The sequence below is a fragment of the Lissotriton helveticus genome, chromosome 12 (genome assembly GCF_964261635.1).
Source record: "Lissotriton helveticus chromosome 12, aLisHel1.1, whole genome shotgun sequence".
Lineage (NCBI taxonomy): Eukaryota > Metazoa > Chordata > Amphibia > Caudata > Salamandridae > Lissotriton > Lissotriton helveticus.
The window spans coordinates 253,175,310-253,195,607 of NC_136073.1; the positions used below are offsets into that span (position 1 = coordinate 253,175,310).

The 20,298-nt window shown below is 46.7% G+C and overlaps 1 protein-coding gene across 3 annotated transcripts in view; it reads left to right on the forward strand.

The window, feature by feature from the left end:
- Positions 1-20,298, forward strand: part of TANGO6 (transport and golgi organization 6 homolog) — a 591,842-nt gene that overhangs the window by 117,347 nt on the left and 454,197 nt on the right. The window lies entirely within an intron of this gene.

Sequence of the window (20,298 nt, forward strand, 5' to 3'; positions counted from 1 at the left end):
TCCGCACTATACTCATGGATGTGAAAAACAGCCTAAAAACCATAGACTCTAACCTAGACCTTCTTACAACCCGCCTGGACCACAACAAGCAACGCGTGGACAAGCATGAAACCCGGCTAGACCTGCTTGAAAACGAAGTCTCAGACGCGGACGACCTCCAAGCAGAATCTAAAGAACAGCTACTACAAATGGACAACATGTTAAACATCATCAAGGCTAAAACTGAGGACTTGGAGGCCAATCCAGTCACAGCAACCTTCGTATTACAGGTATACCTGTACCTTCGTATTTCGCGGCTACCCGTTTACTCTGCTGAAAAGAAGTTTTATCGAACCGGGAGCTCCCGTTAGAATAAGGTCGGTGCCAGAGAATTGTTGTAAATAGCGTATCGTCTCGATGATTTCCTTTTCGATTGCATTTAGATATTAGAATATTCCTTCCTTTATATTTTCTAGATATGTCCTCACAGTGAGCTAGATTCTCGTACATGTACACCGGAGGAAACGCCTCAGCAGCGTGATAGAATACCCAGGTTAGTAGACAGCTGCAATACACAGCAGCACATTGTTATACCTCCACTACGCATATGGTGTATTGTAAATATCCAACTTTTGGTTTCTTTCAGACGATTTCCATAGACTCCAGTTATCCATGGTTAAACAAGTTTCCAAGTAAGCCAGGATTCTTTCTCTAAAAGTCTAGCGGATGTGTCATGGAAACTCTCGATTCACTTTTTATTGGATACTGTGTTGGACACACGTTTGAGATTAAGGGCTCTTCGTGTAGCTTTCAGACGTACACGCGTGGTTTTCACATTTTTTCACAAATCAGAACACTGGTTTAACTATTTCTATCACCAAGGGCTATACTTATGTACATCACAGTACAAGCATGTTTAATGCTGTGTATCTCCACAATGTAAATGTATATTATGACTGCTTGACTAAACATTGGTTCTTCTATATAGTGATAAGATGCTATTATTTATGTTAACAGATTCAGCCCCTGAAGAAGGGCCCAGGAGGCCTGAAATGCATTGGGCAGTTCTACATGGAAAACTTTTTTATTGGAATATAAATGTTATTTACGTATAACAAACAAAAAAATTTAAAGTAATTTTGTGATGGCAACAAAATAAAAAAGCAACAATGGTTGTAGTGACAAAACTATTGTATTTTGGAAATTAGATTTGATTTACAATGTTAACTTAGCATTAACAAAAAAATTGTGACTCTAACCAAGACAAGGTTTGGCAACAGTGCGCAGAAGCCAAGTGGAAACACTTGTTATTAATTAGATAACTGAAACTACAGCCATCTCCAAAATGGAGGACTTTGTCTAAACATCACTATGCGACCTCTACGGCGCAGATCTGTCGGCTGTGTTTATGCTCTCTTGGGCCTAAAATTACAGTGGGCGCACCGCGTCCTATCGTGGTGCGCCTGCTGAACTATCAAGACCTCAATGCAATTCTAAAACTCAAAAAGTACAATTGATGGACAGAACGCTGATCCATGTCAAACATTCACCTCAGTAGAGAGATCTGGGCCTAAACACATCATTTTTTTACTTCTCAAGGCATTCCAGTTTAGGCCTAGCCATATGCAAATCAGTCTTGACACAGTTCCCATGGAAACAGTCCAGTCCTAACTGCCAGGGCAGGTCCTCCCTGGACCGGAACAAGCATCCTGGGACCTGTTCTTTTTGCATTCTCTTTTCAGTTCTAAAACTGGCTCGAGAAAGTGGCTCAATGCAGTACCAGGGAACAATATCTCCTTCCACCCAGACTTCACCCCGCTTGTCTAGGCAGTGCAAGTTCGTCAAGCGCATACTGCAGCAATCTGTTAAAGTCCTACGCACTCCTGTACCCAGCCAAACTGAGAGTCTCCTTCGGGGATAAAATGCACTTCTTCACCAATGCCAAGTCCACACTCAAGTTCACCAAAGACATTGGAGACCCTCACTGAACCCCGGCTGCCTCTGCGCATCCCCTTGCTGAGGCTAGACTGAGCGATAATGGCTAACTGTATCACTAGATGGACGCGGCACGGATGCTGGGGTCGGGCTAGCTCTCAGCTTGCAGATACATTATTTTTTGATGTTGTGGAGGCTAACTTCATTGCTTAGGTGAACTGACTAGCTGGGCGCAAACCTCACAATAGCCTTTGTGGTGCACCTACTATAATGCTTCCCACTCTGTAAGGTGCCCCTAAAGAATACAGGTCTTGGCCACCCAACCTTACACAGCAGAGCTGTACGCGGGTGACTCCTAGTTCCTCAGGGATAATTCCCTCATAGCCTTTTGGCTATCAGATTTTTCTTTGTTGGGCCTGTTGGGTGGGTACAAGACACAATGTGAGTGTGGGGTTGGTGTGGGTGGTGGGTGGCTTGGGAAGCTGCTACTGTTTGATACGTTTTGCGATGTTGAGATAAAGTTTGTAGTACTTGCTACATATGTTGGTATACGGTACTCTGCTGGTATGTTGTTACTGTGTACAGATCCTGCCCTTATGTATATGTGTATAGAGATAGGCAATAACCTGATGCTTTAATTACCAGGGAGGATATTTTTGCCCTGAAGGAAGTCCGGGACCTGATTAGTCAATTTTTTCGCACTGAAACATGTTGGCACTAGGGTCATAGGACCATAAAACTCTGTGTGACCCGCATATTTCCTTTTTATATTTTAATATCCCCTGCAGTTCCGCTAATAAAGGGATACCTGGATATGGGGGAAGATGTTTATCTTTATAACCCCTAGCCATTTCTTCCTAAGTGCTCCCTGAAACATGGTTGATTCCACCCTGACCTTTAGGAGTCAGGGTGAACCCGATGATGAAGCATGACACTACTAGAGTGTGTGAGGGTTATATTAACAAAAGGAGTTGCTTCCTTTCCCACAGTCTAGTGGGTAACAACTGAATGGTTTCCTTCCTTTTCCCAGTTCATCGCATGGAGCTTATAGACTGTGTTTGTAAACCCGTGGGGTACTTTTTGTGGTATAAGATTTAGTACGGGAGGATGTACCCCCACCAGGAATAGCCTCTCCGCCCTTACAGCTCTGGAGAAGGTCCCCTTCTCTATGTAGCTATAGTATATGTAAGCTTTAAAACACCCTTAAAACGCAGAAGTCAAGAGCGCATAGTCCAGATTTGATTCCAATTGATTTTGTTCTATGGACCTTGCCATTTGGGTACCTTTCCATTTAACAGTTTTGACTTTTGTACTTTATGGAACAATTCTGTTTATTGGTAGCAGATGTTAACATCAATAACACAGCTTTTGCCTACAACCAGTGGCCGGCAGCATACGTCATGAGAATTAGGGATACAAAGCTGTGTGCCCACAAAGCGGAGTCCGGCATCGATAGGTGGCCCATATGAACTGAAGGCAAAGCAAACATAAAATAAATCTATAAAAACAAATAACCTAAAGTCAATGTCTCTTCCCTCCCACTCTTTCCTCCTCCACACCAGTCTCATGTAGCCAATCCATCCCAGACATCATATAGCCCCTTATGTGTCCCGAGATGGGCCTAGCCCCTCTGGTAGGGGCTCTGTTGAATCTGCATTTGGTGGGGGGAGCAAGAGCAAAATCTGTAGGTATTAAGGGCATGTCAGTTCTCTGAATTCTAGTTAGAGAAGATGGCTATAGGGGGCACATAGCTCCACGTACGTCATAGCTTTATTTTCCACAGCCAATGACAGTCGCTCCATAGCCAGGTCAGATCACAGTCTGTGAAGCCCGGAGGTATGGTCCAGGACAACTCCCGAGCACCAGAGTGCTAGTATTACTTCTCAATACTAACAGGAGCCTCAGGGGGAAAAAAAGAAGCGAAAAAGACAGGCCGCCCCCCACTCATAACATTATCTACAAATAGTGGCCCGCCCTAGTATATTGTGGGGTGGACAACCCCAAATAGATTCTACTGTTGCTACTGTAAGCCAGAGGATGCCTATCAACCTTCTCTCTGTGGGTGCTAATCCTAGTCACTGTCTTTACTGCTGCGCATTTAAAACCTTATGTGTGTGTGTATGTGGCCCACAGCTGATCATCTCACCTCACTACACCTTTCTACTGTGAAAAAGGGGGAGGGGGGGGGGGTTGACAGAGCCTCACGGGAGCAACACCCAGGGGAGGATATGACAGGCTGGTACTCGCCTGAATCCCCACTTATCATCATCAGCTTCTGTCAACCATGAAAGAAAAGGGGATAAAACGGTGTACAATGAACCAAACAAACCATATGTGTTACACGTGTTAAGTGACCCTACGTGGTTTGACAAATCTCCAACCGCTAGAGGTCTGCCAGACCACTGTGTAAAAAGAGCGGAGCTAAACTGGCAACTACTCCTTTATTCTGTGCTGTTTGCTCACTCTGTTAAAAACCACAACCGACATGTTTCATCACCAACATATACTTTACCGGTGATTTCTGCAGGGTTTAGTTAGGGTCAGCGTAAGTCTTGCACCTCTGGATTCTCCCTTTATTGTACCTGTGGTCAGACAAGGAGCACAAATACACACACACAAATAATGTACTCAATGTGTCTCGGTCGGATTCTCAGATAAAAAAACTGAAATAATTTCAAATTAAAAACTAAAAACTTGGCGTCTCAACCATTACTTAGTGCTAGCGTTCCTCATACATTACCAGGTGGCCTCTTTTTTTAGCCTACCGGCCCCCGTGGAAGAATCTGGGGCTGTAGAGCACCCCTACACAGTTAGTGGGTCCCGTGTACTGCCTGTCGGTCGCTCTCTGTAAAGCAAAGCAAGATGTGTATATAATGTTTATGTAGCTCATCATTGTACTTGCACCCTCGACGACCTTTTATTCTGCGCCTTGTAGCCTCTTTTTGTGTTGGAAGTTTGGGGGCTAGTATATGCCACCGAGTGAGGCTCATTCCTCATACTATGCATACATACAATTTGGGGAGGGTTCAAGGGGCAGTTTAACGACCAAGCACAGTAATTATCCCCCTAAGAGCTTATGAAAAACAACAAATAACTGTGGGTCTCAAATGAAACTATGTGTGTGAAAACTAGCCGTCTCTCTGCTACAAGAAGGCAGACTACTGGACAGGAAACCACTGTGAAAAATGTCCATCAGTTACACGATACGTACCGCCCAGTACATCATTTGGTCTACTTCACAGTAGGTAGCCCAATGTCTATCTCCAGATATAGTTAAAGGAGACAAATGACTGGTGGATGTTGTTATTGTTGTAACTGTAAGCAGTGCATGAGTGATTTAGTGAAAAATAGTGAAGAAGTGTTCAGAATAAAATTGGATAAGGCATGCAATGTGAACTTTATTCTGGAGCCATGCCCTTCCAAATATAAAACCAATAAGGTGCAATGTAGTCAGATGTTTCAAACAAATACCTTCTGACTGGGTTATCTGGTCAGATAACCCAGTCAGAAGGTATTTGTTTGTAGCAGAGAGACGGCTAGTTTTCACACACATTTGAGACCCACAGTTATTTGTTGTTTTTTCATTCCTCATACTCCCATTGTGCCGTTCCTACTATAGGTCGGTACTTGCGCGTAGTGATGTTACAGCCTTGCTCCCTCTGGGCATGTCATGCTCAATTCTATGTGTTCGAAGTCTGCCTCCCCATGTAAGTATGCAAAACCCCGTTAGTATCCTCCTTACCGTTAGTGCACGCAAAACTGGCTTCCGCTCACCCTGAGTCTCCCCGGGTGCAGCCGGTGTGCAATTCTTAACTTGGATGTTCCGGTCACGTGATAGCAGCATATTACTCTACGTCTATAGGACGTGATCAACGTGACCGGTCTGCTTGGCGGCCATCTTTGAACGGGTATTACTTGGCAGGCAGCATTTAATGCCAGGGCCATCTACCGTCCCTGCATGGAACGGAGGGGGAAAGTCAGGGAATTCAGCAAACCAAGTACAGTGAATGCAGTGAAGCGTGGGAGAGTAGTGTCTAACGCTGCATCAATGTAATTTAATACCTGTTCCCAGAATCAGGCCAGTTTTGGGCAGTGTAACAGAAGTTGCAACAGAGAGCCCGTCTGCCCACAATCGCTCCAACACATCTCTGAGCGACCCATGTCCCACTTATATATACACGCCTGAGTGCAGTACCAATAAGATGCAATTTTATAGGCTGCCTCAGTACCAGCCATGTTGTGTGTGGTGTGGTGTGCTCTATAAAATATATCTGCCCATTCCTTGGAGCAGAGTGCACGCCCTAGTTACTCCTCCCATCGCGCCTGACCTCTGGCCTTCCACACTGCATTCACCCCAGAAAGCATAGCATAAAGCTCTGAGATAAGGCGCATATTGTCATCTTTACTGACCACCCATCTCTCGAAGACCGTGAGCGGACATGAGGTCACCCAGTGTCTCAGCTGAAGGTAATGGAACACTTCAGTCGTGGGCAGCGAGTGGGAGCTGTCAGAGCTGCTGGAAGGATATAATCCCTGAAGGGTCGAAGAGGGAGCTCACACGCTTGCATCCAAGCTCTCGTCAGCGGCTGAAGACCTCGGACCCGCAGCCCGGAGGGAAATTCGAATTATCGGTGAAATCATGGAGGGGAGCGTCGTCAGCCGCTTGCTAAGGGCCACAATATCCCAGACCATCATCGTTGTCACCGTGACCAGCGACGAATACAGTCCCCAGGCTCTAAATTTAGGAGGGAGCCAAACCTCCCTCCAGATGTTTATACCTGCTACCGTCTGATCCATGAAGGGCCTGTGCTTTTCAGAAGGTGGCCTATTCCATTCCAGCACTTATCTGAGTTGCGTGGCTTGATAATATCTGCTGATCAAGGGGAGCCCCAGCCCTCCTTCACTCTTTGGCCTCATCGGCTGGCTAACTGGGAGACGTGGCCTCTTCCCGCCCCATATAAATTTGTTGATTGCTAGTTGTAGCGAACGCAGAATCGCAGGAGAGGGACCAGCAGGATCGTTTAAAATTATAAAGAATGTGCGGCAATACTGTAATTTAGACTGCTGTGATGCGTCCCGACTAAGCCAGCCGCAGTCGCTGCCATGCCGCCAACAATTTATTTGTCTGCTCTGAAAGGGCCCTGGAGTTGATAGCCAGGGTCTTCGCCACTGTGGGAGCAAGTTGTATTCCCAGATACAGGATGGTGTCTGTCACCAGGTCAAAGGGAACTAGGCCCGGAGTACCACTTAATGGGGAGGCTGACCGACAGGTTCAGAATCAGGGACTTTGTCAGATTAACTTTAAATCCTGAAAAGTCGCCAAAGCTCTGCAATTTCTCTAGTAGCCTCGGAGGGAGTTCATCTAATCTTCTAATGAAAGGATCACATCATCAGTATACATGCTGATGGTGTGCGTCTCTGTGCCAAACCGGATACCCGTAATCTGCGGGTGATTTCTAATGCGTTGTGCCATGGGTTCCATCTAGAGCGCATATAGAAGCGGGGAAAGGGAGCATCCCTGGCAGATGCCACGCGTGATCAGGAACGAAGCAGAGGACTCCACATTGACTCAGACAAACGAACAGGGGGCGCTATATCTACAACTTATTCACCTCAGTAATGTCTCAACAAACCCAAAATGGCAAAGCGTTTGAAACAGGTATGGCCATTAAACACAATCAAACGCGTTTCCTGTGTCGATGGACAAGAAGAGCGCCTCGCTTAGTGATATTAGTATTCTCCAGGAGGTGTAATAGCCTTTTAGTACTCTCCCCTCCTTGTCTCGTAGGAATGAAGCCAGACTGGTCTGGGTCGACCAGTCCTGCCATTACCCGATTCAGAAAGGAGGCCAAAATGCTAGCAAAGAGCTTGGCATCGATGTTAAGTAGGAAAATGGGTCTGTAGGACCCACACTCCTTCGGGTTTTTCCCAGGTTTAAGCATTACAGACACGGACGCTTCCAGCATTGAGTTTGTCAGCGGCCCGGATTCGCAAAAAGAGTTAAAAAGGCGCGCGAGGATCAGGTCCAGTTCTTGATGGAAGGATTTATAGAATTGGGCATAGAAGCCGTCAGGTCCTGGTACCTTCCCAAGCTTAAGCCGAGGAATGGCCGGGATTACCTCCTCGATCCGTATCGGTTGGTCCATTTGGGATACTACCGGCAATTGGCAGGCATGTTACTGCGGTTTACCTTAAGCAGGGAATGGGGTCTCCACATTAGCCATCTGGTTCAGGGTACAAGGCCTGACTGGAATCCTTTAAAGAGGGCGCAATCTCCCAGTCTGTGTTCACCTCTGTACCCGAGGCCCTTCTAACCAAGTCAACAGATCCCGACAAGGTTTTAGTGCGTAGTCTATGCGCGAGCATACGGCCACATCGATCACTACTGAGGAAGAGTTTGTGCTTGAGCCCGAGAAGGGTATATTCTGCCCTGTCCAGGTCTAGGTGTTACAAGAGTAACCTCTTAGATTCCAGGTCCCGCCATACCCTATGGGCCCCTGTGCGCTTATGTATGGTTTCTAGCTCTGACACTGCTCGCTCCAGCTGCTGTAATTTTTAATGTTGCACTCTGTTCTCTGCCGTCAAAATGGCGATGAATTCCCCTCTCACCATCAGCTTCAGCTCTTCCCACACGAATTCTAGGGGGGTACCCTTCACATCATTTATAGTTAAAGTAATCCCCAAGCACCTTGCAAATTGCTGTCATAGTAGGAGACTGTCGCAACAATATCCACCGGGCAGCATTAGTTGGAGGGGTCACCCGTACGCAGTGTCAGCTAGATCACTGCGTGGTCCGAAAAAGAGCGTGGTTCTATGGTCGACTCTCCTACCCAAGTCATAAGTGATTGGGTCGCAAGGAAATGATCAGTGTGCACGTATGACTTGTGCGCAGTCGAGTAAAAGGTATAGTCCCTTTGGAGAGGTGCAGCTGGTGCTATGTGTCGCAAAGCCCCCCTTAGCAAGCCACTGTAAGCCACCCACAGAGAAAACCCTAGTTTGCGAGGAGAACTGGCAGATCAAGCGTGGGGTCCTTTACTAAGTTTAAATCTCCCCCTATGAGCACCGCCAAGTCTGGGGTGATAATCACCGGTGCAAACGCATTCAGGATAAAGGGTTGTTGGCCTTCATTTGGGGCATATAAGTTGGCCAGGGTGAAGGTCAAAGAGCCACATTGCATGCGGATCGCTAGGATGTGTCCCTTAATCTCAGCAATTGTGGTGAGCAGCTTACCACTAAACTCCTGCGAAAATAGGATAGCTACCCCATTCTTCTTCGTGAGCCCAAGGGCCACAACTGGCGGGGGTACCAACACGAGCGAATGCAGGCGGTATCTTTGGGGAGGAGGTGTGTTTCTTGTAATAAGCATATGTCTCCCTTTGCACTCTCTAAGAGGGACAGGGTCGCTGCATGCTGCATGCTTTATGGGATTGTTTAACACCCGTACATTAAGACTAAGTATTTTTAGCTCCTTAGCCATGACCCCTGGGATGAGTGGCGCACTCAATACCCTGTGGTTGCGGGCCTAGTGTCGGGCGAATTCCTGACTGTGAGCTGGGGGGAGTGGCAGGGTGTGTACAATGCTGTATCGGGAGGAATTGGTGCAGAGGATTAAAAAAAGACTACATAGGACCCCAAGAAGAAACAAAAAGCATCTGGAACAAACATTTAAACATGGAGTGACATCAGTCCGTCACAATAGTTTCACTCGTACGGGACGGTGGCCCTTGGGGTCATGGAGAAGATGTCTTGTTCTCCGCCGACTCGGCGCCCAACTGGGGGGGACCGCAGCAGAACAGTAACGTGGTTGTTACATCTCTCCGACCTCGCCTCTCAAAAGACAACCTGGCTCTTGAGTGTGGGGAGTTCAGGGAGTCGATTAGTAAGTACTGCTTGTCTTTCTTTAGCAATGGTGGCCATATCTGGTTTGTGACTCCCAGAGGCTTTCCCTGCTCTCTGACAGTGGTACTGTTTCCGTCAATACTTGGGTTTTGTCTCAGGCCCTTCCTCATTGTTTACCTCCTCTTTCAGGCCCACCACTGCCAGAACATCTTTTAAGGATCTCAGCTGCCACAGTATGCCCTTGTGCCAAAAAATAAGGTGGAAAGGGTGTCCCCACAGATATGTGATCCCTTTCTCCCTGAGGTGCGTTGTGACAGGGTGGATTTCTCTACGTTTATGAAGGGTGATTGCAGACAAATCTTGGTACAACGTCTGGGTATGGCCCCGAAATTGAATCGGATGAGACTCTCGAGCTCGGAGGAGAATCATTTCTTGATTTGAAAGTCATGGACACAAGTCAGTATTTACACAGGAGGTGCGTTGCTGGGGTGCGTGGCTCGACTCTTTGTGCACGGTCTAGTTGGATTTCTGGTTCGTCACTGTACTCCAAGATGTGGCAAAACAGGGCCGCCACGTAGCCTCGCAGGTCCTGTGCCGGAACTCCTTGGATACACACATTGTTCTGGCACGATCGTTTTTCTAAGTCTTCCATGTGTGCTTGTATCTCCACTTGCTGCTCTTTCAGCCGGCGGATCTCCTGTTGCATCATCTCCAGCTCTTCCATTTTCATCCTCTAGGGCTGCCACTTGGTCTCCCACTTCCTCCAGGTCTCTGCGCACCTCTTTCAAGTCCGCGGAGACCTGGGTTTGCATAGTTTGTCGGTCTTCACGAAGGGATGTGAAAAACAATGACATAAAGGCTTTTGTGACAGTTCTGTCCATCTCTTCTGTCCCTAGTTATCTGTGTTGTGGGAGGGGGGTGTAAGGGCCACCCCTAATGCCGCCGGCTTAACAAGCATGTCTTTTAGAGATCTGTCCTTCTTGGAGCGCACAGAGGACATGGTGCAGGCCTTCAGCTAGCTCGGCCACTACAGGTGCGGTAGGACACGGCTGCATTGACTCTAGGGCTTTTCCCCTCTATCATCACTCATGTGTGTACAGAGGATCGACCCAGCCTCGCACTCCAGGGGGACCGCCTCTGCTTGTCTATGATGATGCAATGGGCTCCCTTTCACCAATCCCAGCGCTTCTGATTAGGACTCCGGCCAGGACAGAATTGCTTCTTACTCAATGTCTCAGCACTGCAGCTCTGCAGGTAACATTGTATGCATTAGTTCCTGTGTACGATGAGGCCCTACAGAGCTGCACGCCACTGTGTTCAGGCTCTTCTACAGCACCAACTCACAGCCCCATACCTCCCTTCCGCATAGGCAGTAGTGTTATCTCCTACCTTCCCCTCCGATTCCAGCAGGGCTGCAGGCAGGCGACCAGCCCTCCAATCTCCTCTTGTTTCTTGGGGCTCACTGCAATGGCCAGTGTTCCTTCACCTACTCCTCAGGGCCCTGACCGCCAAGATGGGCCATGCACCCGCTGTATGGCTCCCACCCTCATATCATAGGCTTGCTAAGCAATAATAATTGTATTTCTAATGCCCACGGATAGACCTTTGGCACAGTGTCTCTAGCTTTATTTGATAATAAGCAAATATGTTGCATTCACTTGTATCTTCTATTTGCTAATGTCGGAGTAGCATTACATTTGGTGATTTGCATTTTTCTTCTAGAATCATTGAGGGTGATAGGTATGGTTCCTCCATTTCAAAGATGTAATAATGCACAGAGGCATTATGGCATTAAAGAGTCACTGACGGATCCCCTTCCTGTTTCCCCTGGCATCAGGCAGGGCTGTATTATAGCCCCCTCTTTATTTGATTTGCTTGTAAATGATCTGGATGGCACATCAAAGAAGTTGATACTCAATGTACCAAGAGTGTGGTTCATGGACTTTACTGCTGATATTCGCTGATGATGCAGTGTTATCTGTGAAAAGGGAATTTACAAATGAATGAATACTCAAAAAGATTTAATATTTACCACAAAAATAAAAACAAATATGGTGATTAGCGCAGGCAAGACAAAAGTAATGGTGATGACTGCATACAAACCTCTAAATAATATACTTTGATTTATGGTGATTTTCTAGAATATGTATCATCTTACATTTTTTTTCTTTTGTTACTTTTCTTTTTTTTTGGGTGTAGAGGAAAGTTGAGAATCTCGGTGAGTCAGTCCTGTCCTCTCAAATAGAGAAGAGTAAGAACAAGTATAGACTACTCTGAACTTGTAGCACTTTATAAAAAGTGGAATGTTTGGTTCCGCAACTCACCATAGCGGATTAATTTCACTAATGTTTACATTTCAAATAGTAACCACACATTTCCTTTAAGTAAATAATGTTTTCATTATTTTGTAAACCAGATCATCATTTTGACAATGTTCAGTGAATCTTCATTCTTATAATTTTCTTTTTTTTTTTTTTTTTTATACCCCCCAACAATGTCAAAACAACTATACCCCCCACCCCGCCCCCTGCTGAAGACCAAAGAGCCCCATAAACTTGCAGTGTGCCTGTCGCCCAACCACCCAACTAATCTACGAAAAGAAAACCCAGGAGGAGAAAGGACCCGTTCACCCCCCACCCACCCCCAAAAAGACTATAACTTGCAAACATTAATGACACAGCATAGCACAGTTCAAAACCAACGTGAAGGGCACGGGGTCAAAGTCGACATCTACTCCTGCTCCGTCAGGCCACCGTCCGCCCGATCCGACCTGCCAGAGTCCTCAAAAGGTTCTTGATCCGTAGGCAACGAGTCAAGCCAGTCACTCACGACCCCAGGATGGTCGAAGAAAAAAGTACGATCCCTATGAACCACCCGCAAACGGGCCGGGAAGAGCATGGCATACTTCATAGACCTTTCCCGGAGTCTCTTCTTGACCCCTTGAAACCCCAGCCTCTGTTTCTGGACCTGTTGTGTAAAGTCCGGATAGAAGCTGACAGTAGAGTTCTCAAAGGCAATGGGACCAGACTGCCTCGAAGCCTGCAGGATAGCGTCTCTGTCCCTGAAATGAAAGATCCTCGCAATGATGGGTCGAGGGTTAGCACCCGATTTAGGTGTACCGCCGGGGATCCTATGTGCACGCTCGACAGCGAAAAACTTGCTGAGAACCTTGGGCGCCAAGTGATTCAGCACCAGGTCTTCCACCAATAAGTCCGTCGAGGCAGCAGTCGATGATTCCGGGACCCCAATCAGGCGGATGTTATTGCGCCTGGCACGGCTTTCATAGTCCTCCAGGCGCCCAGAGAAATAGTCATTGGCTTTCCTCAGATTCCCGACTTCAGCCTGTAAGTCAGAGACATCGGTGACCAGACTAGTGGTCTTAAGTTCCAGGGACTTGACCTTTTCGTTCGTCTTCGCCAAATCCGCCCTGATCAGATTGACATCAATCGACACAGTGTCCAATTTGAGAGTCAAGGCCTCATATTGTTGCCCCAGTGAAGCCTTCATACCGGTGATGGCGCCCATGAGGTCCCGCAACGAGGGCTCTTCCTCAATCGATGAGTCCTCCGGCACTGTCGTCGAGGGTTTAGATACTGCTCCCGGCGATCCTTTAGCAAGGGTATACCGGTCCATAATGTTCGATTGCAAAGCACTCCCTCGAACGCCCGGTTTAGGCCCGCGCTTCCCACTCTCTGGCTTGGTGGCCATCTTGGATCCCGGACCCGCACGGGTCGCCTGTTGTCGGGTAAAAATGGTGACTGCGGTGTCTAATGCAGGATCAAAAGGGCGAAGGTGGTGCCAGTCTCAGAACCAAAAGCCACGACAAATCGGTAGCAGGAGCGGATAAACCAGAAGTGTAGGCACGTCCGGCCGTCTACGCGGCTGACAAAGTCTGGTTGTTCTCCGGACAGGAATCGAAACCAAAAGCGGTCACCGGCCCATGCAAGTCTGGTAGTCCGTTGTTGTTCACTTACTGGACGGCAGGCCAGACAAGATAGCTCGGGGCGTCACCGCGGAGCAGGCCAGAGCTCTGGACCCCGAAGTCCCAAAAAGTTTTTTGAGACAGATAAATGATCAGTAGAACTATGCCAATAAACACCCGTCGTCCGAACCAGGATAAAGTACAGGATAGTCGATGGAGGTGGCGAGGGTCCGGGAGCCCTGTGCTCACGCGACCATCTTGGGCGCGCGCGAAGCTCCTCCTCAGAATCTTCATTCTTTATTTATGCCAGAAAGCATTTTAAGTGCATTCTCAAGTACAGAAGATTATTAAAGGCTCAAGGAAAGAAACATTTTCAACCATTGTGTGTGCATACTCCTGATGGCTGGATGTATGGTTCGTGCGCCTCGCTCTCAGCCTCGCCCATCTTTCTCATCTCCCTTATTACCTCCTTCCCCGCCTCACCCTGTATGTGACGACATTTAATGTTTTACAGCTGCTAAAAGGTATAATTTTGGATGCACTGTATATAAGAACGCATTTAGATTTTTGATTTAGGATAAGGAACATGTTGGGAATATAACAGATGGCATAGAACAATGAGAGACCGCAGCAAGCTGGCTGAAGATGACATATTTATAGAGACCCAAGTCTGAACGTTGGAAGCCAGTGATATTGAGGTCTTATCTCAGGTCTTATATCATCGCAATCAGGATTTCGGTTAGCACACAGTACAGAAACGGCAGTTGTAGAGATGGTCGATAACATCAGGCTGGCTCTGGATAAAAGAGAATCAGCTATGCTGGTTCTTTTGGACCTGTCAGCTGCCTTCAACACCATCTCCCATGACATTTTAGAACATCAGCTCTGGGAGGTGGGAGTCAGAGGGAAAACCCTGGACTGGTTTAAACACTAACTAAAGGATCAATCTGTTGTATGGCGTTTTAGGATCTGAGAGAATTTTCCCCGATTCATGTCCTTATATGGGTACAATTCACATTGCGCTAAGATAGGCATAGAAATCATACCCATATTTAGACATAGCCCATGCAGTCCAAATACAGGCATGGCAACTTCCACCCGTACCAAAACGTCACAACGATTTCTTGGAAAATCGGCTTAAGCAGTCAGGGACCTCCCCTTGCTTGAATATTGATTTGTCCAAGAACTCATGGAGTTTACAAAGAACTACTATTCCCTTGCGGTTCTTTACTGACGTTACTATGCTCGACTTTACGTCAAACTAGGCACCTTCAAGGTATAAATATGCCTTCACTTGCTCTAGCAAGACACGGTGGTTCGGAGCAGTTTGACTATCAACTTGCCCGACGCAGCTCGCTACAGAAAGTGCCGAAGGAAGCCGACCCTCCAGCTGATGCACTGATCGAGAGGCTGCATTTCTCTCAGCGAGAATCCAGCTCCAGTGTTTCCAAGCTCCCCTTGCGGGGTGTTGGGAAATCGAGTCCCGAGACAGAGATACCAGACCTCCTTCATTCTAAACTAAGGTATGGAGCTGTTTAGACCCTAAGAGAAATCTTGGATAGATTCTTGGCAAAGAAAACCAAACCTATGCTAGACAATACTTACTCCCTCCCGCGTACTAGACTTAGGTTAGGTACATTGGAGTAGGTGTATTTTAGAAGCACCAGTTGAGTATTTTTAGTCTGTGTATTTATGTATGTACTTTTATATGGCTTAGAAACCATACAATGCTTTTACAGTATTAATTTATGATTCTATTCTCGCTGTATGCGTTATACTTTGCAGCCTGCATTACGATTGTAGCAGTTCACTTTACTTGCATGAGAAAGAAGACTGTTGAATAAACCCTTTTATTGAAAACGCCCGTCTCTCTATTTCTCTGCACCTCTGTTGGAACGAAGCATGCACGATTGACTAAGTGAAAATACTTATCTATTGTTTCCGCGACTCTAGAGATACATTTCTTATTCTTGGGAAACAAAGTTGTCATTTTTATGCGGTTGTCAGAAACTAATCCCTTCTTGTGAATTCAAGAAACCTTCTAGTGACCTCTGAGCTAGCTGACACTCACAATTAAGTTTAGTATATTCGACAGAGACCTAGTAGACATAAGTCCTACTTCATATCTATAGGATATATTATTCCAATGCGCAGAGCCTACTGGGAATATAGGAACTACACTACAAATCCACTACTGTTCCCATAGATACCCTGGCCCCACGTAGCATACCAGTAAGCATAGGAGTTCCCCAGGGATCAATCCTGAGCCCTATGCTTTTTCATCTCTCTGTAACGCCTTTGGCCAGGATAATCAGTTCCCATGGGTTTGAGGTCGTGTCACACGCTGGTGTCACTCAGCTGTTGATCACGTTCGGTCCTGACCTTACAGACACAATGATCCAGTTTAAAAACTGAATGATCCACATTAACAACTGGATGGGTAATATCAAACTACTGCTCAACGGCAGCAAGACAGAGAACATTCTGTTTGGCAGGGCCAAAGAGTACTGGTCTAACAGCTGGTGGCCTCAGGCATTGGGCCCATGCCCATCCCCTAAACAAGCAGTCTGTAATCTTGAAATAATGATTGACGACAAGCTATCCATGAAAAATCATGTCAATCTTGTGTTGGGCACTTGTTACGGGATCTTGCGGAAGCTACTTAAAATCTTTAAATGGCTACCTATCGAAGCCAGGAAGCCTCTGGTCCAGGGTTTAATCGTAAGTCGTTTGGACTATGGGAACGCCTTATTAGCTTCCCTAAATTAAGACCTCTTTTCTAAATTGCACATCCTGCAGAACACTGCTGCTAGACTTATCCTAAATCTTCCACCGAGATCCCCCTGAGTCCCAAGTCTGAGGTCCCTCCACTGGCTTCCAGTAAGAACAAGCATTTACAATGCAACGGTTTCGCCTTTGGAAAAGTTTGAGCTATTGGCATTGTAAATGACAAAATTTGTATTTATGTGTTGGTTTTGAAAACAGATAAATATATGGCATTGTCATTTACATTGCTAATAGCTCTAACTTTTCCAAAGGCGAAACCGTTGCATTGTAAATGCTTGTTATAGACTGGCAATCATTTTTTCCTCATCTGACATTTCCCAAGAGCGGGAAACACACAAGCGGGAAAGACGGAGAAAGATGAAAAATCTGCCAACAAGAGAGAAAACAGGAACCGGTCAGAGTGAGTTAAAGGTGCATTTAGTTTCTGGGGAATTAAAGAGGTCTCCGGTCGATTCAGGTCTACTCTGCCTTAGTGTTCGGCGCGGAGACATCTAATAGCTGCAGCCATGAGCTTCTGGGCAACTTATTTTACAAATTAAGCACTGCGCATGCCCCTGTAAAGGATATAGAGGATGGCTTCGGAGTGATCATCTTGCGAGGGTCACAGTCCCTGAGCTGTGTCTCTTGTTCTCTGTTTAGGGGAATGTATGTGCCTGCCTGTGTGTGCTTATCTCTCGATGTGTCTGTATATCGTGCTTATCCATGCCTGTCTCGACATTAGAAGTGAGAAAGCCAACAAACGAATTAGGAGATCCAAGCCAAGCTACGGGTCTGGCTTGGCTCTAGGAGCCTGTACACGAGTCATGACTAAGATTGCCTGGCAAACCATGTAACTAACATAATGCCATTAGGTCTCTTCAGATTTCCAAAAATATATGCCGAAGCGTGTGATCTTATATTGGATTATGCACTTTCTGAAATTTATTAAAAAGTGAATTTTTTGATCTTTGAAACATTCCTGCCACCTCCCCACCATAGCGACAATGCCATTTGTGATTTAAGAGGCAAGTCGGTTGTCCTCTCTAAACTATGTCTCCTTTATTCCTTATTATAGATGGAATAACGCAATATAGACAACTAAATTAAACACGAAAGAAGTTTTTAAACAGCGCACATCGCCAACTCATGTATTTCAGGGCACTCTGATAGGCAACAAGGAGGCACCGTGAAATAAGATATCTAACCGTGATCGCATGATTTACCCAAGAAGGAAGACGGACCGATCCCAGGTTTTCTAGTTTCTTATTGCACAATTCAGCCACTAGGTGATACGGTATCTCTTTCTCTTCCTCGTGCTTACATCAAAGGCTAATGGTTGTCTTTAATTCCTGGCGCACGAGGTTAGAGCGTGGGCGGCAGGCAGAGACCACATGAAGGCTTCGCTCGTTTTGGGTTCTAAGTTTCAATAGGACCTCGAGCTGAGCCCAAGCCAAGCATCTCGATCAAGCCTCTGGTTCGACCCCCCCCTCTAGAGCGCATTTCTCTCGCTGAGAGAATTAAGATCTTGAGGTGCAGGGACAGTGTGAGGAAATTGTTTTATGCACTTAAGAAAGTGGCCAAACCCGCCCTCTTCCTCAAGCACTGAAGCCCATCCCCCTCCCTGAGGCTGTTCCGCTCACAGGCCACTATGGAAGGAAAAGTGCGCTGGCACCGGTGGAAGCGCCTGAACGTGTGCCATATGTTTTTGTATCACTGGAATACAAAAGTGATGCACAAAATATAGGGATTATAACTATCCCCTTTCTGCTGCAGTTTTGACCCCACCCACTGCGCACGTTCATACTTTGCCAAACTAGATGAGAACAGAATTTGGTACCCACTTTCGCACTACGTTCACCAGGACGCTGCAATCCTCCTGCAGCCACGTAGCAGATGATGACAGCGAAGATCCAGGGGCGCCGCCGCTTGTCTGGCCCGTTGATCGATGGAAAACGGCACGCGGGCCAGGAGACTGCTGCAGCATTGACAGAAACTAAAGTGAAGTGCGTCTCATTACGAAGCGAAGCCGGCCAGGCCAGATCCCGCGCACGCAGAAGATGCCCTTTAAAGATTGCTCACAGATCTTTCCAGTGAGCGAGATGTTACGGGCTCATGTCTCTGTCCAGGGGGGGAAAGCTGTGGGGGCCGAGACATAGGAGGAGCTGCATTGTGTGCGCCGAGGATATAACCGCTGCCCAAAGCGAAAGGAAGTCTTCTAGCACAAGTCAACATTTAAGAAGAGGAAAGTGGGAGACATAAAAAATAAACTAGCAGTGGCGTGCGGCCCATGTGCGCGCGCTGTAAGGGTGCCCGTGAGCAATGCAGTTAATGAGCCATGACAACGGACAAATCAAATACTTAATTAAGAGTAATTCACATACAGGCAGAAGAGCCTGGTGTCTTGTGACTGACTGCCTGCGGGGCTGATTTGAGGGGGCGGGAGTGGACACGGACGGCGGGAGGGGGCGGGAGTGGACACGGACGGCGGGAGGGGGCGGGAGTGGACACGGACGGCGGGAGGGGGCGGGAGAGGACACGGACGGCGGGAGGGGGCGGGAGAGGACACGGACGGCGGGAGGGGGCGGGAGAGGACACGGACGGCGGGAAACGTGCACAGGACAGCGAGGGGGGGGCGGAAAGGCACACGGAGGGGGCGGGAATGGACAGCGCATCAGTGAAAGGGGAGGGAACGGGAAAAAACGTAACTCCGCCCTGGGAAAAAATCTCGGGAACGCCCCCGAATCTGGTCCGGCCTTGACGGACAGATCTCTGTTCCAATGGCTAGCCTCCATTTATGGAGCTAGCCAATGGGACAGGGGGGCGTATTCCATTCTCCTTACTGGAAATCAAGAGATTTCTCTGGAGGCGGAGCTAAGAGCTCCGCCCTCCAGCGAAACCTAAAAAGAGGCCATTTTAAAATCCTATGCCTTACCCATAAAATCATATATGGCACTGGGCCTGGTTATCTAGCGAAAACGTTTAAAAGGTACCAGCCAGAAAGAATGTTAAGGTCCAGTTCAAAATCCCTTCTTACCCCACCGCGAGTCCGCACTGTACGAAACGGGGGACGATCCTTTTCTTGCCACCCATCTCTGGAACAAGCTTCCGTTTCATCTTCTCTCTATCGTGGGCAACCAGCGCTTTCACAGAGAATTTAAAATGTGGCTGTTTGACCAGAAATAACGCAATCCAGATATGAACATCAGCCTACTTAAGTCTCAGCAAGCGTCATGAGACCTACCTGGTGATTTGTGCGCTCAATAAGATTCTCTGACTTGACTAAGATTCTCTCTGACTTGACTATATCAGAAATCATATTGCTATTTTATCATGAAATGGATACACATCACACATGAATGTCTGAGCGAGGTGATGTATATTGAAGAACGTAATGAGAATCATTTGTGTATACTTGGAAAGCTTAAGGAGGTACTTTGATATGTTTTGCCTTCTCTTTGAAAACAGATTTTCTTCCATTGATCTCCACTCATCAGTTTCATGACCCTCCAAAACGTTTTTGTTGTTTTCTGGTCTAATTTTGAAGGTTTAAAATATTTTTAAGGAAGGCAGACATGAAACTGTTTTCTGTATCTTTTCATTAGAATCTATCATAAAAATGGATAAACAGTCAATAATCAAAATGGGGTTTCTTCTTCCCTTTAGGTATGATGATGTTCAATTCGCCTTGGATATGTCTGTTAGAAAAACAAAGTAAAACACCCTTGTGTAACTTACCTTATTCCACTGTTGTCTCTGCCAACACAAAATGATATGTCAATAGGCAAAAGTACTGTAAAGTTTCTGCATATTAGCTGATAGTGTACCATTGTTAATAAATATTACACAAATAATATACT